Source organism: Anomalospiza imberbis, chromosome 1, assembly GCF_031753505.1.
Source record: "Anomalospiza imberbis isolate Cuckoo-Finch-1a 21T00152 chromosome 1, ASM3175350v1, whole genome shotgun sequence".
NCBI lineage: Eukaryota > Metazoa > Chordata > Aves > Passeriformes > Viduidae > Anomalospiza > Anomalospiza imberbis.
The window spans coordinates 113,713,303-113,731,378 of record NC_089681.1 but is presented as its reverse complement, the minus strand read 5'-3'; the positions used below and the strand labels follow the sequence as shown (position 1 = coordinate 113,731,378).

Genomic DNA, 18,076 nt, shown 5'->3' with positions numbered 1-18,076 from the left:
AAAATGTTAACAACAGTACCAACTTTTCCAACCAGTCTTTTTACTTGCATTGTCCCCCTACTATGACCGTATTTAAATTAAGTAGTTGTGATGAATAGTGGAAACAATCTCATTCACGTGTTGTGAATTAAATGAGAGAAACAACTTATGCAAGACTCAATTACTTTATTCAGAATGTCCTCTTGGACTACATACAACTGATGGAATAACACAGAATTAAAGGAATACAATTGTTTAATCTTTACACAGAAATTTATAGTCTGCTCTTGATTTTAATGACGAAGGCTCTCATAACACATGCATTGTTTGTTTAGTTATCCCTGTACAATACATAAAATCCTAGCTCATCCCTAAGAAGGGAGATTATTTCTCCACTGCACCATTAATGAAAAGTTTAAAAAATGCCAGCAGCAGTACTGCCTCACTGGCCACGTGAATTATTCTGCTAGCTTTTTTGATGGGATAAATGAAGCCAAGGAGTTCCTTGGACAAAGACTTCCTCACCCACCCAGAGGCCTTCCTTAAGTTAAGGAGATAGAAGGAAAGCACCTTGGTGACTGGGCAGAATTGTCATACATCTGAAGAGTTACCAAACAGCTTTTATTTATTTACTTAAATGGGGCCAAGCAGGAGACGATCTAGGACTACATACATAGCCATTTCTGATATCTGGAATGAAGGGAACAAAGATGACCTGTAGAAATACCAGGAAAATCTTCCTGATTGATCCTCTGACCCTTTCTGACAGAGAATTCACACATTTAGATCCTGGCCATAATCTCTGCAAACCCATGGCATGGATGTGCTGCCTCCATCCCTGCAGGTAGGTGGAGAGTGCCTCAGCACTATCTCCACCTTTCCTCCAGAGGCCAGATTCTCATATGTTTTAGAAACGCCACAGGAAAAAGGACAAGATGGAGAAAAGATGCAGCTCTGCACTGCTACCCTGCACCTTGCAGTACAGCTCTGCTTTCTGCCATGACAGCCATCTCTCATTTAAGAGCAAATTAGTTTGGCTGGGAAAATTAGCACTTTCCAACTCCTAAAAGAAAATCCAAGGCATGAGGGATCACCAGTAATTGCGCTTCTCCTGCCCTCCCTCATCTCAGGCTATTTACCTGAGCTTCTTTCATATGCATGTCTCTTTTGGCTTCTTCAACTTTTAGTAACAAGCAAACCCCAAATCAGTAAACTAGAATATGATGGTGGAGAGATAATGAGCTCCAGAATTTCCTTTTCCAAGAAGCCAAAATTCCTGGTCTCACCCTTCCGGTGGTAAATGAGATTCTTGCTGGAGGACGTCCTGCCTCAAATCAGGTGAGTTTTTTTTGAGGTTTCATCCTTTGACTCCCTTCCAAATGGAATCAAATTTCAAGACAGGCTACACTAGATAAACTCTGACAAACTTCCATGATTTAAGTTTAGCAGTCCTTCTCCTCCCTGCTTTCTCTTGGCTGGGTTTTTACATATAGCCAACGGGAAAAAACCTGCTCAACATCAACAACAGGGAAGCCAGGAGAGCATATATGCCTACCACAGGTATGTGTTATTCTGCAAGCTTCTTCACAGAACACCAGTATCTGTTATCACTAACAACTTTCTCCCCTTCACATTTGTAAGGGAAAAAAAAAAAAGGCAGCAAACAACCATATACTGGACAAGGGAAGTACAACATGGTCATCAGAGAAAGCATGTCTTATGACTTCAGATGTCCAACTACTGCAAGGTCTTTGAAAAATACATGAAGAAATCTGTCTTCAGTGTAAGGAGCCTTCAGCAAAAGCACTTTCAATCTTTCCAAAATCACCCATGTCATCCTTGCATAATAGGAAATTATCAGATAATAAAATTAATGCTGTAGCATGTAAGACAGCAAATAAAAACACCACCACTTTCTACTAAGCAAAAGAACATTCTCACAAAGAGACAGCACACAAAAAAAATTGACTTTACATAGTGACATGGATATGCAAAGAATTTCAAAAGGACTGAACAATCTGGAGTAGCCATGATGTGCTCAACACCAGCTCATACAAGACTTTATCCAAAACCAGTAAAAATCAATGGCAGATTTTCCATCAACTCTAACAGACTTTGGTTTGAGCCCTTTCAGTTCTGGAAATCAGAGTCCACAGAGTTAAAAGCAGATGAAAACCACAGCTAAATCCTGTGTTTCCACCATGGAGCCATAAGACATTTGAATTCCCATCCAGCAGCAGCACCCTTGGTTTCACAACTGGTACGTCAGGACTAGATTATTCCATCATTAGCAAGTAACAATGGAACACACCAGCTCATCCAAAGGTCACCAATTCAAATAAACTGGAAGAAGGCTGAGACTAATTTAAGGACTGGGACTAATATGAAGGGTGATTTCATGCCAGTTGGCAGAAAAGAAAAAAAGCCTTGTCAGGAAGGAAGTAGGCATACAGAGTTTCACAAAACTTTTGTTGTTATTGCACCTTGAACAGCTGTTCTATGAGAAAGTGAAGAGCTATACTTTCCAGTGATTTCCTCCAGCTTCTTCATTTTAAAAATGGCTATGCATTCACATAGCTGTGATACTTAGAGTTCAAAGTAAGGACAGAACTCAAGCCTCTCTGTGAGGCAATGCAACTAACCAATGCAACTGCATTGATTATGATAAAATCTCCTGAAAATTACCTTGTTATTACAGAAATTTCTTGTAAAAGAGCAAACTCTGCTCTGTTGTTTTGGTTTTTCTTCTCAAATGTTTATTCAGAAGGGAAAACAGGAACCACAAAATCTAGAAAATTGTCTCAACACACAAGTAGTACTGAACTGTAAAAGAAAAACAAACCATTTTTTATAAAAATATCCAGTCTATCAATTATGCAAGCATATATTTACGACAGACTAAGTTTTGTAAATAAACGCTAAATATGTTACTATAACTAGCAGATGGCTCAGTTCGAAAGCACGAATTTTGTGTTAAAATACTAAAGGGAACATGGTTTATACTGTAGAAAAAATTGTCCCGTTTGCCTTCCTGGTCAGACCTGGTATTTATTACAGCATTTTTAACCTGTGTTTCGCCTTCCTCCATCCGGATCACAGGAGGGTAAACAAAGGTTTCAGGGGACCACGGGGCTCCTACCACTCACCAGAACAGGTGCGATCCTTCCTTCCTACCGGCACCTGGCTGACAATTTTGCCTTTTCCTTTTTACCCGTACGCTGCCTGATCAATCCACCCACTACAAGACTTCCTCGTCTATATTCAGTTAACAATTAACACATTTGGATCTTTAACTTCGCGGATTTCTGTCGTTCTTGTCGCCGCCGCTTTAGAAAGTCAAATAGAAAACTTCAATGGATAAACTCTTAGCGGGGAAATACCACCTATGCTGCAAACATAAATAAATCAGGAAGCGCCGGCAGCCGCCGCTCCCCCCGCCCGGCCCCGCCGCCCCCCGCGGTGATGAATACCGGCGGTGCCGCGGCTCCCTCCCTGCCCTCCCCGCCGGGCCGTGCCGCCGCTCGCCCCCTGCCACCCCCGGATGCTGCTGCGGGCGGGCGGGCGGGCGGCGCCCCGACGGGCCGGCGGAGCTCTGTCCCCGGCAGCGTTTGCGCGCCGCTGCCGCCGCTCTCCCCACCGGTGACGCCTAAATATAGTGAGCGGCCGGGGAGCGCGGCTCGGCTCCCCTGCGCTCGCCCCGCGGTTCCCCGGGGGCGCTTCGGGACGCCAACCTGCGGGGCCGGCACCCCCTGCTCGCCCACGCCGCGGTCGGGCGCGCTGCCCGCCGAGCGGCAGCCCGGGTGACTCGCGGGACTTACCGGCGGAGCGCAGCGGCGCGCCTGCCCCGCGCCGCTCGCCGCCCGCCCGGGCGCGGTGCGGTGCGCTGCCTCTCGCCGCGTCCCTCCCGCCAGCCGCCGTCTGGCTGCGGACGTGACCTGGATTCCCCCCGCCTGCGCCGCCGCCTCCCGCGGGGCCGCGCACACGCCGCGCCGCGCTGCGCCCCTCCGGCCCAGCCCGGCCCCGCCCGCCCCGCCGCCACCGCTCACCTCCGGCCGCGGCGACCCGACCCGCCTCACCGCGCCTCCCCGCCGCCCCGAGCGACGCGCAGCGGAGCGGAGCCCAGCGCCGCGTTACGCAACGCGCCCCGCGGCCCCTCCGCGCCGCGGAGAGGGTCGCCGGTAGGCGGGCGCGGGGCGGAGGGAAACCGCGGCGGAGCCGGAGCCGAAACCGCCCCCGGCGGCCACTTGTAGCGCCGCTGGAGCCGGGATCCCCCCAGCTGCGCCGCGGCCCCGCGGGCGGTGCCCGGCTGGGCGGGCCCCGGGGCGCCGCCAGTGACCGCTTCGACCCGGGGGCTCGGGCGGAGAGGTGCGGCTGCGGACGGCCGGGGAGCCGCTGCGCGGGGACCGCGGCGCTTTGCTGCTTCGAGTATTGAAATCCCGTGGCCGCGGTCGTCCTGTCAGAGGGACACGGGCACGGGAGAGGAGGAGGATTCCCCGTGGTCGGAGGCCGAAGCGGCCCCCGCTAACAACTGTGCCGCGCCTCAGCCTCTGGAGTGGGCAGCCAGGGCAGCCGCGGTACTGCGCAAACACGAACTTAAAGGGCTTATTGATGGCACGTCGTGCATCCGGCTGGATTGTCCCGCTGTTGACTCGCATGCATTTCCCATGAGCTTTGACAGGCACACCCTACTGCGAGGCCACTATCCCAAGGGTGCGGGCAGCCTCGGTGGCTGCCGGCGGCTGGCAGTCCCCTCTCTGCAGGGATGCCCGGTGAGGGCTCTTCCCTTGCCCCCACACCTCTGAGCTTTGGAGAACCAAGGGGTCAGGGTGAGAGACAGCTGCTGACAACTGATCCATGCAGGAGTCAGGAATGAGGTGGCTGTAACCAGCACACCGGCTCTGACAGGAAAATTAAGACTGATGGGCCTCTGGGCTACAAAACCGGGGTAAATTGGGTCTCAGAAACATGATCACCCCACCTCAGGCCAGCACAAATGCTGCTCCTTGCTCTTAGCAAGGCAAGCAGGTCTGGGAGGCTGTAGGTTTCCTGGCCTTCAGTCACGCTCAGAAGAATGTTCTCAGAAAAAGATGACAGTACATCCCCACCACCCATCTCTAATTCATGAGGCTGGGAAAGCAAGGAAGAAGTACCCAGAGTCTCATTAGCAGCTATCAGCTTGAGCGAGTAAGATGGCGTCTGAAGTAACAGGCGTGAAAGCAATAGCTACTTGAAAGAATAAGATCAGTTTGTTTTTCCTTAAGGAATTACAGGAATATTAAAGCCTCCTTGCAGTTATAAATCATTTAATGCAAATCATTTAATCCAAACAGAATTTTTACAGGCTCATGAAGCTCAGTCATTTTGCCAAGAGTGAGTCATGTACAAATAAAATGAAACCAACAAAGAAAAGAGCTCTCATACCATGTGTATGTGGGTGATCCTTTGAAAAACTTGTAATTATTTTTTTAACTCTACCACAGCCAGGAAGGCAGGTTTGTAAAGCAAGAGCAAACCTTGATAGCTGTAGCCCATCCACATGTACTCTTCCTTCACCCAGAAAGTAACACAACAGGTCCCTTGTCAGGTTAACAACAGCAGTGTATCAGGAAGTCCCTCAAAAGCTGTGATTTCAAACCCAGTTGTGTGCTGACATACGAAGTCAACAAAAGATTTTTGAAAAAATGAAAATAATGTTAAGTGATTAATACTTAGTAAAAGATTGCAGTAGGCAGTTAATCCATCACTTACGGGTTAGTTAAGGACTTGAGTTAGACTTCATTCTTCACTCCCCATGTCATAAATATGTGCTGCTAAACACAGAGCACAGCATGAGCCACTGGGGTGGTGATGCACTACTCTGAAATGACTAAAATGCAGGGGCACAAAGCCATGTGACAGTGAGAATGGGAGCCTTAAAATGTGTCATCATCCCCATCAAATGCAATGACAGAGAACACCATTCACTGATGGCAAGAGCATATATTTGTGGATACTGGAGAGGTATGGCTTCCTCCTATATTATGATGCCAATTCCCTGCATCTTTTGGAATAGATATGTCAAAGTATTTCAAAGTGTTCCTCTAGGCACCTACTTTGCATGAGGACAGATGCTCCTGGATCCTCACATGACCAGAGTTTCCCTTCTATCTGCTTAGGTAGAAGATGATACTTGCACATGAACTGTAAGTCCCCAGATTTGGGAAATCCAAGACCCTAAGCTCTCTGCGACTTTCTCTATCAATGCCCGCCCCCCCCCCCCCCACACACCCCCCAGTGCCTGAAACACCACTTCTGTATGGCAAAAGGAAAGGTCCTGTTGTCCTCTTTGAGTTTCAGGGATGTGCTGTGACTACCATGTGTTCACATAAATGCTTTTCTTATGCATGGAATAAGGGTTCAGTCCAACTGCAGGACATGTCAAAGAGCCTCTGAAACCCTGCAATATCTGTGCTGCCTGACCTGGAGTGGTCACTAAAGAGGGAGGGAGGAGCAGAAGGAGGCAGCGCATAGTTTGTACCACGTCAGTAATGACAGCATTTTCCTCCTCTCTGAGAAGCAAAGTTCAGGTCATGTACAGGCACAATTTCCCACTGCATCCGTTATGCACAGCCCGTGACTTTGTTCACAAATGCAGGAGCCAGAAACTTTCCTTCAATCAAAAAGTGACCAAACACTGACCTCATCAAATGCCTGATAGCTGGTCCAGGAGTGCCTAGGGTGTAGTCCAGCTCTGAGAGGAGCTGGAAGAGAACCTGTACAACTTTCAGGCATAAGGCTCTTTTCAATGAAACCATATTCTTTGTTTTTCTTTTTAACACAACAACTTAACTTGGTACCTTGGTGGATTTCAGGTTTTTATCCTTTATTGCTCTCAATTTACTTTTCCCCCTAAGTAATTTTTGTCTGGCTTTCACACCTCAGGGCTGGGCAGGCAGGGGAGAGCTTTAGTTGCTTTGGGCTCTCTAATGGTAATGGACATTGTGCATCTGACATGAGCTACCAGATTTCCTTGTTACTAGTTTGCTTGTTTTGCTCTACAGATCTTTGATTTTAGAGTGGTTTTTTGGCACACCAGTTCTGATACAAATGACTTTGTATTTTTCTCAGAAGTACTACACACCTCACCTGTTCCATTTTTTATTTGTTTGTACACAAGCAGGCAGAGAGCATAGGCAATGAAACATGAGCTAAGCTGAATCACTTGACCACCTAGCACACATTATCTGGTGGACAGGGGACCCTCTAATCACTTTCTGAAGGAGGCAAGACATACGGGTTTTATTTGCAATTTCCCAGGCCTCTTACTTCCTGAGTACTGCAGTGCATGAGGACACGGTGATTAAAGATGAAAACAATCACAGTAAAGCAGTTTAAAAATTACTCCAGTCTGCTGATTAAATGAAAACTTCACCTTTTGGCAGACAAAGAGAATCAAAAACATTTTGTTTTAAAAGTGTTAAAAGGAATGTGAAAATCAGGAAGCATACATGCCCCTTTTCATTTTTAGACTACCAGGAGTGAGTCAGCACAGCAGGAAAGCATCCTGTGTGAGTCCCTCTTTAAATGATGGATAAGCAGTGCTTAAACACACAACAAAACTGATGGACAGTACATGACTACAATGACTTTAGATTAATTTCCATTTATTATTAATGCTAACTGAGGCCAATCTTCTCTAAATGCCATGAAACACTTCAAAACACTTTGGTGTTAACTGAAGGTATTTGGCCAACATACTCTAGTCTTTGTCTGGGGCAAATATCCATTTCCTGAAAAAGAAAATGGAAAATAAACCATGAGTACTATATACTCTTTCTTTTCCTCTTCATTTTGCATTTTCCAATACAGTGTAATACATGTCTGTTTCAAGATTTCTGGGGAATATAAAAATAACCTAATGTAATAATACTTTGCTTTTATACATAGATCCAATTCCATCCTACCACCAGAATTCAAGGGGAACCAGAGTGGATGTGTGAGAACAGAAGAGAAATGATTGAAAATTGAGACAAACAGGAAAGAAAAATAAATAACAAGAAGGAAAGCAAAAGAAAGAGAAACAAATCTAGAGGCACACTCTAACCTCCAATACACAGTTCATATCCATTTTTGACCTGTCATGAAAAAACACAACAGGGAGTTTTTTTCAAGTTATGCAGGGTTGCACATGACACAGGAAATTAGTGCTCAGTCCACAAAACCAAATGAACGCAGGCAAAAAAATCTGAACTGAAAGAAAACAGTAAGATTAAATTATTATAAAAAAATTGTTTTTAAGATCTGTGTTTCTAAATTGCAGCAAGAAAGTATTGGGAAAAATAGGTCTCAGCTCTCTCCTAGACAGAAGCCAGCTTCCAGACTAAACAGGAATTTGTGTATGTTCTCCTTTTTATTGCAAAAGCTATTTTACTAAAAAAGGCTGTTTGGACTGTTATCAAAGGATGATGTGGAGGTTCAAGAAAGTTCAAAACATATCAGACAATTTATGGTCAACAAGTCCATCAATGGCCAATAAACATGATGATGCAATCCAGTGAAATTTCTGGTTTAGGAAATTCCCCTATCCTCTGACTGCCAGAAGTTAGGAAATCCTACACTTTTTCTATTTCTTCCAGTCTTTTTGCAAGTATCCTCTGCTCATCAGCCAAGGGCAACTGGGCTAGATGGGTACTGGAGTAAACAAAACCAGTAGTTCATTCTTCTTATTCTCTAAACAGATCATCATGACCATTCTTGTCCTAGTGTCATCTGTGATGATTTTTTTAATGAGTCATGGCTCCAAATTTCCTGATAGTGGACCTAGTTTGGATTTTCCAAAAATATGTATCAGAAGCAACTTCACATTAACGAATTAATATTAATGCAAAAAGTAGATGACAAATGACAGGATTCAGTAGCTCAGGTCTGTAGTTTTTCTATCGTACCAAACGCGATGGTCAAGGAGCACAGTAGTAAGGGCAGCCCATAAGGCAAGAAGAAATAGCATTTCACTGGCCTGCAGAAGAGCCTCTAGTTTGAAGTGGTTGTGGCAGCACCAAAGGCTTGCCACACAGTTCCCTTTCAGCAGTGGACAAGGGACATCTCTTTTGAGAAGAATCAAATGAAGAGTGAACACAGCTGGGAGAGAAGGTGGAGTGGGAATATGTAGAGGTCCTATTGAAACCAGATCCCTTGTCCCAGACCACAGTGGTTTCAGTTAAAAGATTAGGGCTTGGAAAGGCTCCTTCAGTTGGAATAATTATAACTGGGTTACTCTGAGGCAAAGCTGAAACACACTGGGAAGATTCTTGATTTTGGAGGCCTGACAGAAACAAGAGCTTTGCAAGTTCTCTCCTTCCTAATCCAAGACCATATGGAGCTCAACTACCAGGTGGGTGGGTGTATTAATTGAGGGATCGTGCAGCCTGTCCTATTCTAAACCAACTTGTTCTTCGTAAGCAATCATTACTATGGAAGAGAGAGCAAGAAACATAGACATGCTGGGAAACAACCTCCACCTTACAGTAAAAATAACAAAATCTAGGAATTTAGATTCTACCTTTCTACTAAGTTCAGAACAGAAGGTAGAAGCCTGCTATCTCTACTCAGGAGAAGATGAAGTCATCTACTCATTTCAGTAAGTAAAAACATGTAAAATAATGCTCTATAATCTTTCCATTCATCCTCCACTCTTTCTTTAGCAGTATTTTGCTAATCTTTATTTTAGCAGGCCCAACACATGCAACAAATGAGATCACTTTACCATCTTCATCCTGAATCCATTCATAGCTGAATTTCTGGAAGATTTTGGAGATATGCACACAATTTTCATGGAAGTATTTCGATTCCTAAATTCTCTTGAGAGAAATGGAACAAAAATATTACTCTGGTACTAGCAGAAATGCTATAGTGGATAGTACTATAATTGTATTAGTTTAGAATGGGTTGCCATTTTTTGCCCCAAGTGTAGCACATAGTGTACTACACCTGCCAATACTATGTAGCACATAGTATTACACCTGCTCAGTGTAATATGCAGTGCTGGTAGATTTCAACAGTCATATTTCAGTAAATGCCATATTAAACTCAATCTGCCTGACATACAAGAGAAAAGCGTCCTCTGAGTATGATTATGGGCTTCATGTTGTGATATTAATGCTAATAGTTCCTGTAAAAGAAGCAGTTCCTTCCCCTAGAAAACCTGAACTGTCAGGAATCCCAGAAGGTACTTCGGAAGCCAGCTTGAAAAATCTCCCTGTAGGAAGGAAGAAGAAGGAAGGAAGAGTCCCACTTTAGTCAAAACTCTGGCTTTTCAAGTGACCTTCAAGCACTGCAGCAGAGTGGCAGTGTTACCTGGCGTGTATAAAGCTTTGCAGAGGGAAATGCCTCAGTAAAAGCTCTTGCTTGACTTCTAAAGAGTAAATATAGCAACTCATGGCATAGCTATGCATAGCATAGCATAGCAGTGCTACACTTTTTTTTAGATACCCGGTCAGCTGAAACCCAATACCATGAAGATTGAAAACTTACTTATGACCCAAATACAATAAGAAGTAGTATGGAAACACCTACAGGTCCTCCCTGATGCACTCAGACCCACGGCTATGAACTCCTGGAACTAATTAGGAACTGGCACTACCGTAATAGCTGGGTATCTCATTTCTTTAGGATACATCTGAATGAGCAAAACATGAACAAACAAGAAATGGATGAGACAGATAAGTTTCTAATTCCAACATGCAGGAACCTCCTGCTTGTTAACTTATCCACCCTAGTCAGTCCTCTGACTGTAGAAAAAACAATCCACCAAATCTATACTTGTGTACCAGGCAAACAAACAAATTATAAATGCACAGAGACAGGCTGAACCACTTGCATGTTACTTTTAAATTATCTTTATGAAAATGAGAACTTGGGGAGGTGCTGGGATTATTAGAAACTGATGATGGCATACACTACCAGCTTTTCCTTCCTCCGAACATATCACTTCATGTCTTTAAATTCACTAGGTCTTCAGACACACCAAGAGCAATTACTTATTTTTTCTAAAGACTTTTAGAAAGCTGCTACTTTAACTTCAAGCACTGTGAAAAGGAAATAAACATTTCAGGAAATCTTACCTGTTTAAACCACTTTTTAATAGTCTAATGATTTTTTAAAAGCAACAATTTGAATTTTGCCAAAAGTATCACTACAAACCAGAATTAAAGTGCTTCCCCACCCTGATTACAGAATTACTGAAATAACATAATAATAACCTGAAGGGAGGAAATTATCTCAAAAAAACCTGTGCCTTTACTGTTCACTATAGTGCTGTTTTTCATCATTCAATATTGAAAATGTCCATTAATAAAATATAATTCATTGATTTTATAACAATTCTGGTGCAAAATCTTCTTTTTGAACCTCTAATTGATCCTCCAAATGACATTTTTTGGTCATTGATGGAAAACTGGCAAAATCCTACCCTGTACTTTGGCAACCTTTCCAAATGTTCAATTAGGTCAAATCAAGAAGGTCCCAGAAACCAATTACAGCAGCACTTCTAAGCCAAAAAATCTCATTGTACTCTGAAACAACTGCAACATTATAGAAAAAAATAAACCAAAACAAAAACCAAAACCCTTCAGAGTGTTGCTGTGGTTATGCACCTGAATTACCACCTCCATAGAAATGTGCCAAACAGCCACTCCTTGAACTACATCAATTAATGATATTTGCTCACAAATTTTATTTATCAGTGCCATAAATGTCACCAAGCAGTTCACCACAAGGAACAGTGCCAGCCAGCTCCTTAATCTGTCAAGCGAACACTTGTTCCCTTCAGCGTTTTTATGTACATCTCATCTCCAGTGCTCTAATTGCACGTGCATACAATGTCTCCGCCTTTTTTATGAGTTTCGTGTGTTCTGTATCTCACCTGCATGTTTGTACATTAGCAGCTATGTTGACAATGTGATAAAAATAATCTTGGCGGCAAGAACAATAGCGACCTTTATCTAACTTCTCAAGAATGTGATCTTTGCTTCGGCAGAACTTCTGCACGTACAGCCCTATGGTGCTGGTGGGCTGTTTGAGGTGTGTTTTGCTGCCAATCCTAATCCCACCACCCACAGTTAAGAACTAATTAGGACCTGAAGATGCCAAAGGGAGGCAAAACAAACAAAAATAGCATTTTAATTAACTGCAAACAATAATTAAGATTTTGCATTATGTTTAGCATCTGTATATTTCTGGACTTACTGCATGACTCTGAACCTAATGAGATCATCTATCTAAATCCCAGAGGACTGGACATATCTCAGATCCTAAGAACATCTATAATACCTCAAAACATCACATGCTTTAAAAACATCACTATAAATGAACTTAAATCTATACAACCTGGCCAGATGAAAGGAGAACAAAATGTGCACACATATAGTAAGTAGAGTCTGAGTTTCCAGTTCCAGATGTATACCTGTTCTGTCATTTCATAACATGGTGGTCCCTATTTTACCATACTTAGTTATTTAGTTTGTTATTTTTTATTTATTCATTTATTTACTTACTTATTTACAGTCCCCTTTTACTTTTTTATTAACCTGTCATAATCCCAACAAAATTAGGAAGGCAGTGTTATATAACATATTTTTACCAAAGTCATAGAAGTTATTTACAACATTTTCCACTCCAATGCTCTTTTAATTGCAATGTTGAGACTCAGAACCTTTTAAAAGTCTTCCTATGTATTTTAGTTACTCATTTTTCTTTGTCATTTGATCCTCCACTGTCTAGTTCACAAACAGGATCTCAGCAGCTTATCTCAACACCAAGTATTACATTCCCTCGACTCGTGCTTGACACAGTTACCTGTCATTCAGAAATCAAACTTCTTAACAAAAATCTCCTTACCTTCACCAGGAGGACGGGTAAAGTTCCTGTAGTTTTACTTTACCATGTTTTTGATCAAGGTTAACCACCAGTACCTAGTCACAGAGCAGAGAGTCAAGGGCTTCTCTTGCGCCTCTCTCTGAAGTAACCATGTGGCTTTTGTGTTCTGTTGTTTTCCAAAAACAGCTAGACCAAATCTCCTAACATATATTAACTATGGCTAAAACCTTAATTCACCAAGGAAGAGGACAGAACTCATAGTACCATTTATATAATGCAGCCCCAATATCTCATTGGAATTATAGCCACTGTATGTCAGACACGTGCAACATTTTAGCTAATATGTTGAAAGCTTTGTGTGGATCCTTTTCTTCCTCCCATTATTGGTTTATTAATCCCTTAATATAAAAAACAGGAAATGTTTGGAAGATCCTGCATGTCTCTGTCTTTCAGCCTAAGTTCCATAGGTTCCTTAGGTTTCATAGGTTCCATGTATTCTCCCTCGCATTTTGCTAAACTTGTAGGGACAGAACTGATTAGGAATGATATTATTGTTTTTCCCTCCATAGCACATTTTTTGAAATGCAAATGGACTAATTGTAACAAAAGTGTTAAGAACTTCATAAAACAATAAAAACAAACTGATCCATATTCAGAAAGCCAAGGTCAGAAAGCTAAATGTAAAGTTTGTGTCAGAATGCATCCTAATGTAAAATATCTTTTGTTAGAATGACTGCCATTATTTATGACTGATTGCAAATGGGGCTAAATTGCTTTATTGACCTGGAAAGGTCAGGAATTTTACTGTTTTTTCTCTAATTTTATTTATGTAATTCCTTTTCTTTAGCTGTCTATATTCTTGTAACTGCACCACATTGTTACATTTGTCCTTCTACAAAAGCTTTCCTTCCTTTTTATTCATGGTTTGGTTTGGTTTTTTTTTTCTGTTATGCTGTCAAGCACCCCATTAAAAATGCTACATTTCCTTTGGGTAGATGAAGAAATTAGTTGCCCCCTTTCTTTACATAAAATACTGGTCTGTCATGGCCTAGAAAGCCCAGCTTGGTACAGGATAGCTATTAGGCTGTTCCTGGTCTGCAGGACATCCTGTAACATAACATAGCTCATAGTTGTGTACATGCTGCTGTACAAGAGTGGCTGAACCTCAGCCCTTATCACGGTTGCCCCTTCTAGCTGGTAATACTTTCCAGGAAATCCCCTCACAGTCTTTTGTCTTTATTTCAGGTGTATATAAAATATGTATTTTCTGTAAGTAGCTTTGGTTTCCAATGCCCCATAAGGGACTTTTCGGTCTTCCTCCTTAACTTTCTTGGCCTTGCTTCTGACATCCCCCTGTCATGGCAGATACATCATCCTATATCAGCTGTTTTCCTGCTTAGTCCTTTTTCTGGAAGTGCAACTTGTAGTACATTTAAGAATTTCTTGGGTTCCTCCAGAGTATCTTCATGTGCCAAAAAGATAAAACAGTAAAGTCTCAGGGTCTGGGGTTCTAGCCTTATCTGCGATCCACGTAGCAAAGTGAGCTCACAATTCCCTAGGACAGCAGTGTGGCATCCTTCCCTCCCATACAAAAGTCTCCAGAAATGCCTGTAGCAGTTCAGCTATCTACCTATGCTCTGTTTCCCACTCTCTAGTCCTAATCCTTTTCCACAATTTTTCTGCAAGCTACCTCTCTTTTTGTGCCTTTCTTGGGTTGATCTACAGATTGTGACAATTTGCGTGATGAAAATTAATGTAATTTATCTCCAGCATTTCAGCTTCCTTCTGAGTAATACTATCCCGTGTCTTTTTTGTTCATTTCTCTTAAGCTAGTCAATTTACTTCAATATTACTTTCTAAAATGTTTGGGTTAGGACGTTTCCATCATTTTCAAGGACATTTTGATTTAACTTTTTTCCCTGGCCCTTTCTCAAAACGTTTTCATTGCTGCTTTTTCCATGAAAACAAAGTATTGTGGTATTAGCAGGTTCCCTTTCTTTCTGCTAGGCCTCATTTTTTAAGAGATTTCCTTTTTAAATCTGAGACAATATGTCTTTCTTCATTTCCCTAATAAATCCTGAGACCATTTCCCAAGCCTTTTTTTCCTAACAATGCCTTCTCATTTATTCTGTTCAAGTTTTATCTCAACTGCTCAGTATAAATTTATATTAAATCTGTCTATTTTCAGTTTATGTTTATTGATTCAATAAGAAAGGCCAAGACCTTAAGCTTTTGCAGCCAAGCATGCTGTTGTACTTTAAATTCTTAAGCAAGTCTTACCCCTTTGGGCAACTTTGCCTGCCTAGACTGATTCTGTGAACTTTTTTTTTAATGATACACAGTATCTCTCTGTTTCCTTTGCCACTGGTTTAGTGCCTCAGTATCCTGGAGTCTTTTCTTTCAGGTATACTTTCTAGGGGGGGAAAGAAAAGTCTTTGACGTGGGAAAGAACTATGATTTGATTATCTTATACGTTCTGCAAGTGCTTGCTTTTTGTTGAGGCTCTTTCCGCTTTTCACTCCCTCCTGACTGCCCCAGGTCACAGCTGCTCCATGCAGCATGACCCAGCAGAGCGTCCTCCTGCGACAGCAGCGCTCACTTAGCTACGTGTTTTGCCATTGTTTTGGTGAGACAAAGTCCTACCCCTAATGGAAGAAGATAGTGCTATGACAGACATGCAAGACAGAGAGCCAGGACGTGCACTCTCTTCTCCTCAGCTCGGCCACCTGTTGCTGCAGGACTTAAGCAATAAGTCCTGCAGCATATTCCATTTTCCATTTTCCACATAATATTCTGTGTTAGTTTGTTTACATCACTCCTGCAGAAGCATCCCACAGAGCACCCTATGCAACTCTGTTTTTTTGCATGAGGGGTATTGGCTTCACTCGAGTAGGAGGCCAGTTGCATCCATTAAAAAAAAAGCCAGCTGGCTCATGATCCTTTGCAGTCACAAGTACAATTAGCAAACAGCCTTACTACATTCGCAGAGAGGTTCTTACAACTTGTTTCGATTTGTCAGCTGGTCACAGAGTGCAGTCTGGAATGATAACACAGGGCCGCTGCCATCTGTGACCCGAACTCCCCAGGGTTTCCCAGCCATCTCCCATGCTGCCATCCCAGCTAAGCTCAGCGCTCCCACACGCGCCGCACAGGGAAAGCGCCTGAATTCCCTATGGAGCAGCCCGGCCCCTCCTGCGAGGTCTGAGCAGTTCCCAGGGGTGGAATGAACTCTGCAGAAGCAGCAAACACGACGTAGCCCTTCCTGGAGCCTATTTTCCTCCCGTGTAGCCAGTAAATACGTCTGGCAAAACGCAGGGCCGGGGGACACTCAGCAGCTGACGCTGCCCTTGCAGCTCCAGCTCGGACCTCGGCGGCGCGGGGAGCCCGGGGCCGGGAGGGGAGCCCCGGCAGGTCTGGGAAGGGCAGGGAGCGTCATTGCCCGGTCGGCGGCACACCGGGGCCTCCCCGCCCCGGCGGCAGGCTGGGCCCGGGCTGCGGGGGCGGCCGGCGACGCCGCTCCCGCCCGGCGCCTCTCCATCCCCGCCGGTGCGCGGCCGCCCCGGCCCAGCGCTGGCACCGGAGCGCGGCCCGGACCCCCGCCCGGCCCGCCTGCAGAACCCCCGCTCGGGCTTCCGGCCCCACACGCCGGCCCGGGGGAGCTCCCCCCGGCTCCGTCCCTTCGGCCGGCAGGGAAAGCGTGCGGGGCGGCCCCCGGGGGAGCGGGGAGGGACGCGGCGAGTCTCACCTGCCACAGGCGAGCGCCGAGCGGGAGGCGCCGGGGCGGCTGCGGCGCTTCCTGCGGCGGGAGGCGGGCGCTGTCCCCGGGTGACCCCGCGGGGGGGCGGCTGCGGGACGCGGGGCCGGGGGGGCCGGGCAGGCGGCCGGGCGGCTCTCCCTGCCGAGGGAGGCGGCCGGGAGAGGGGAGGAGAGGAGAGGAGAGGAGCGGGGCGGGCGCGGGCAGCGCCGGGGCCGAGCGGCGCGGCGGGCGGGGAGCGCTGCGGAGCAGCGCGCCGGGATGGCGCGGAGCGCTGGGCACAGCACTGGATCCCCGAGCTCCTCACGCCTCCCCTGAGCCCTTCTGCCGGCTCGGCCGGGGAGGGGACCTGCAGCGTCCCTGTCGCTCGGCGGAGGGAGGCCCCACCGCCCCGCACCAGGTCTCCGCGGGAGTGCACCCTTTCTGCACCGCCAGAACTGCCGGCGAACGAACTGTGTTAATTCCAGCGAGCTGGAGCGGTGCGGGTGGAGTTGTGGTTAGCAGCGAAGTGCCGCGGCAGCACTCAGGGCTGTCGCCGCTCGGCGCCGAGCCCCGCTCCGCAGAGCCGCCCAGCAGGGCAGCAGCGGGTTGCATAAGAGCGGCCACTGCGCCCGGGCTCGTTGGAGGTGGTTTTGCAACCACCTCGTGGACACTGGGCACCGTCTGTCTTACAGATTGCAAAGAAGTTTATTCGTTGTGAGATTTAAAAAATTTTTTTTTTTTTTTTTTTTTTTTTTTTTTTTTTTTTTTTTTTTTTGCTTTGCACCACTCTTCACCAGTGGCCAGATGTCGAGGCTGACCTACAGAGCTGCTAAAATCGACATCAGTTTCGCTCACAGATTTTCAATGTCTTGCTTCTTTCTGGTTGTCACGTCTCTATGGACAATTTTTACATGTGATAAGGTGTAAAAGGAAAGAAAAAGACACAAGGATGTACTTTAGGTACCACAGTGCTGCCTGCATTATAAATGTAGAAATAAGAGAAGCACCCACATGACTCCTACTAGGAGATGCAATAATTTGACTAGACAGCCTCATAATATCACAGCTGAGGCAGGAGAGCAGTTCAAAGGCAGTAAAAGGATTAAAGCTCCATCCCAGTTAGTATTTAAGCTTCTAGAACACAGTTACTCTCTAACGTGATTCTGACTGAAAATGGGGTAGCACGTGCTGACTGTGTATCAGTGCTTTCTGCATCATGTTTCTGCTCAGCTTGTATGTAGAAGATGTTGCCAGTGAATTACAATCCTACAAAGCCAGTTGGGATTTTCTTTTCAAGTAATAGAATAACTATTTATGTTCAGCGTACTGAAATACATTAAAATATAACTTCTATACACAGTTCAGTATTTTCAAGTCTTCACTAAAGGAGAAGTGTACTTTTTGCTCAAAAAAGTTTAAGTCCTTATAATCCAGGTGAAGCGTGCTATGTATTTAAACAAACCTGAATTTGGTCCTGAGTCCTGGCAGCACACTGCTAGAGGGTCTACC

The 18,076-nt window shown here is 44.9% G+C and overlaps 1 protein-coding gene across 9 annotated transcripts in view; it reads right to left on the bottom strand.

Moving 5' to 3' along the window:
* Positions 1 to 16,643, bottom strand: part of THRB (thyroid hormone receptor beta) — a 163,638-nt gene extending 146,995 nt beyond the window's left edge. For 4 of the 9 annotated variants that reach the window (XM_068206922.1, XM_068206939.1, XM_068206930.1 and 1 more), the window contains exon 1: positions 4,026 to 4,193. The gene's annotated coding sequence lies outside the window, so the exon portion shown is untranslated. Of the gene's footprint in view, positions 1 to 3,797; positions 3,816 to 4,025; positions 4,194 to 16,576 lie in introns of those variants that run through there. The other 5 variants (XM_068206904.1, XM_068206980.1, XM_068206913.1 and 2 more) reach the window with 5 other exon arrangements.
* Positions 16,644 to 18,076: the final 1,433 nt, after the last annotated feature.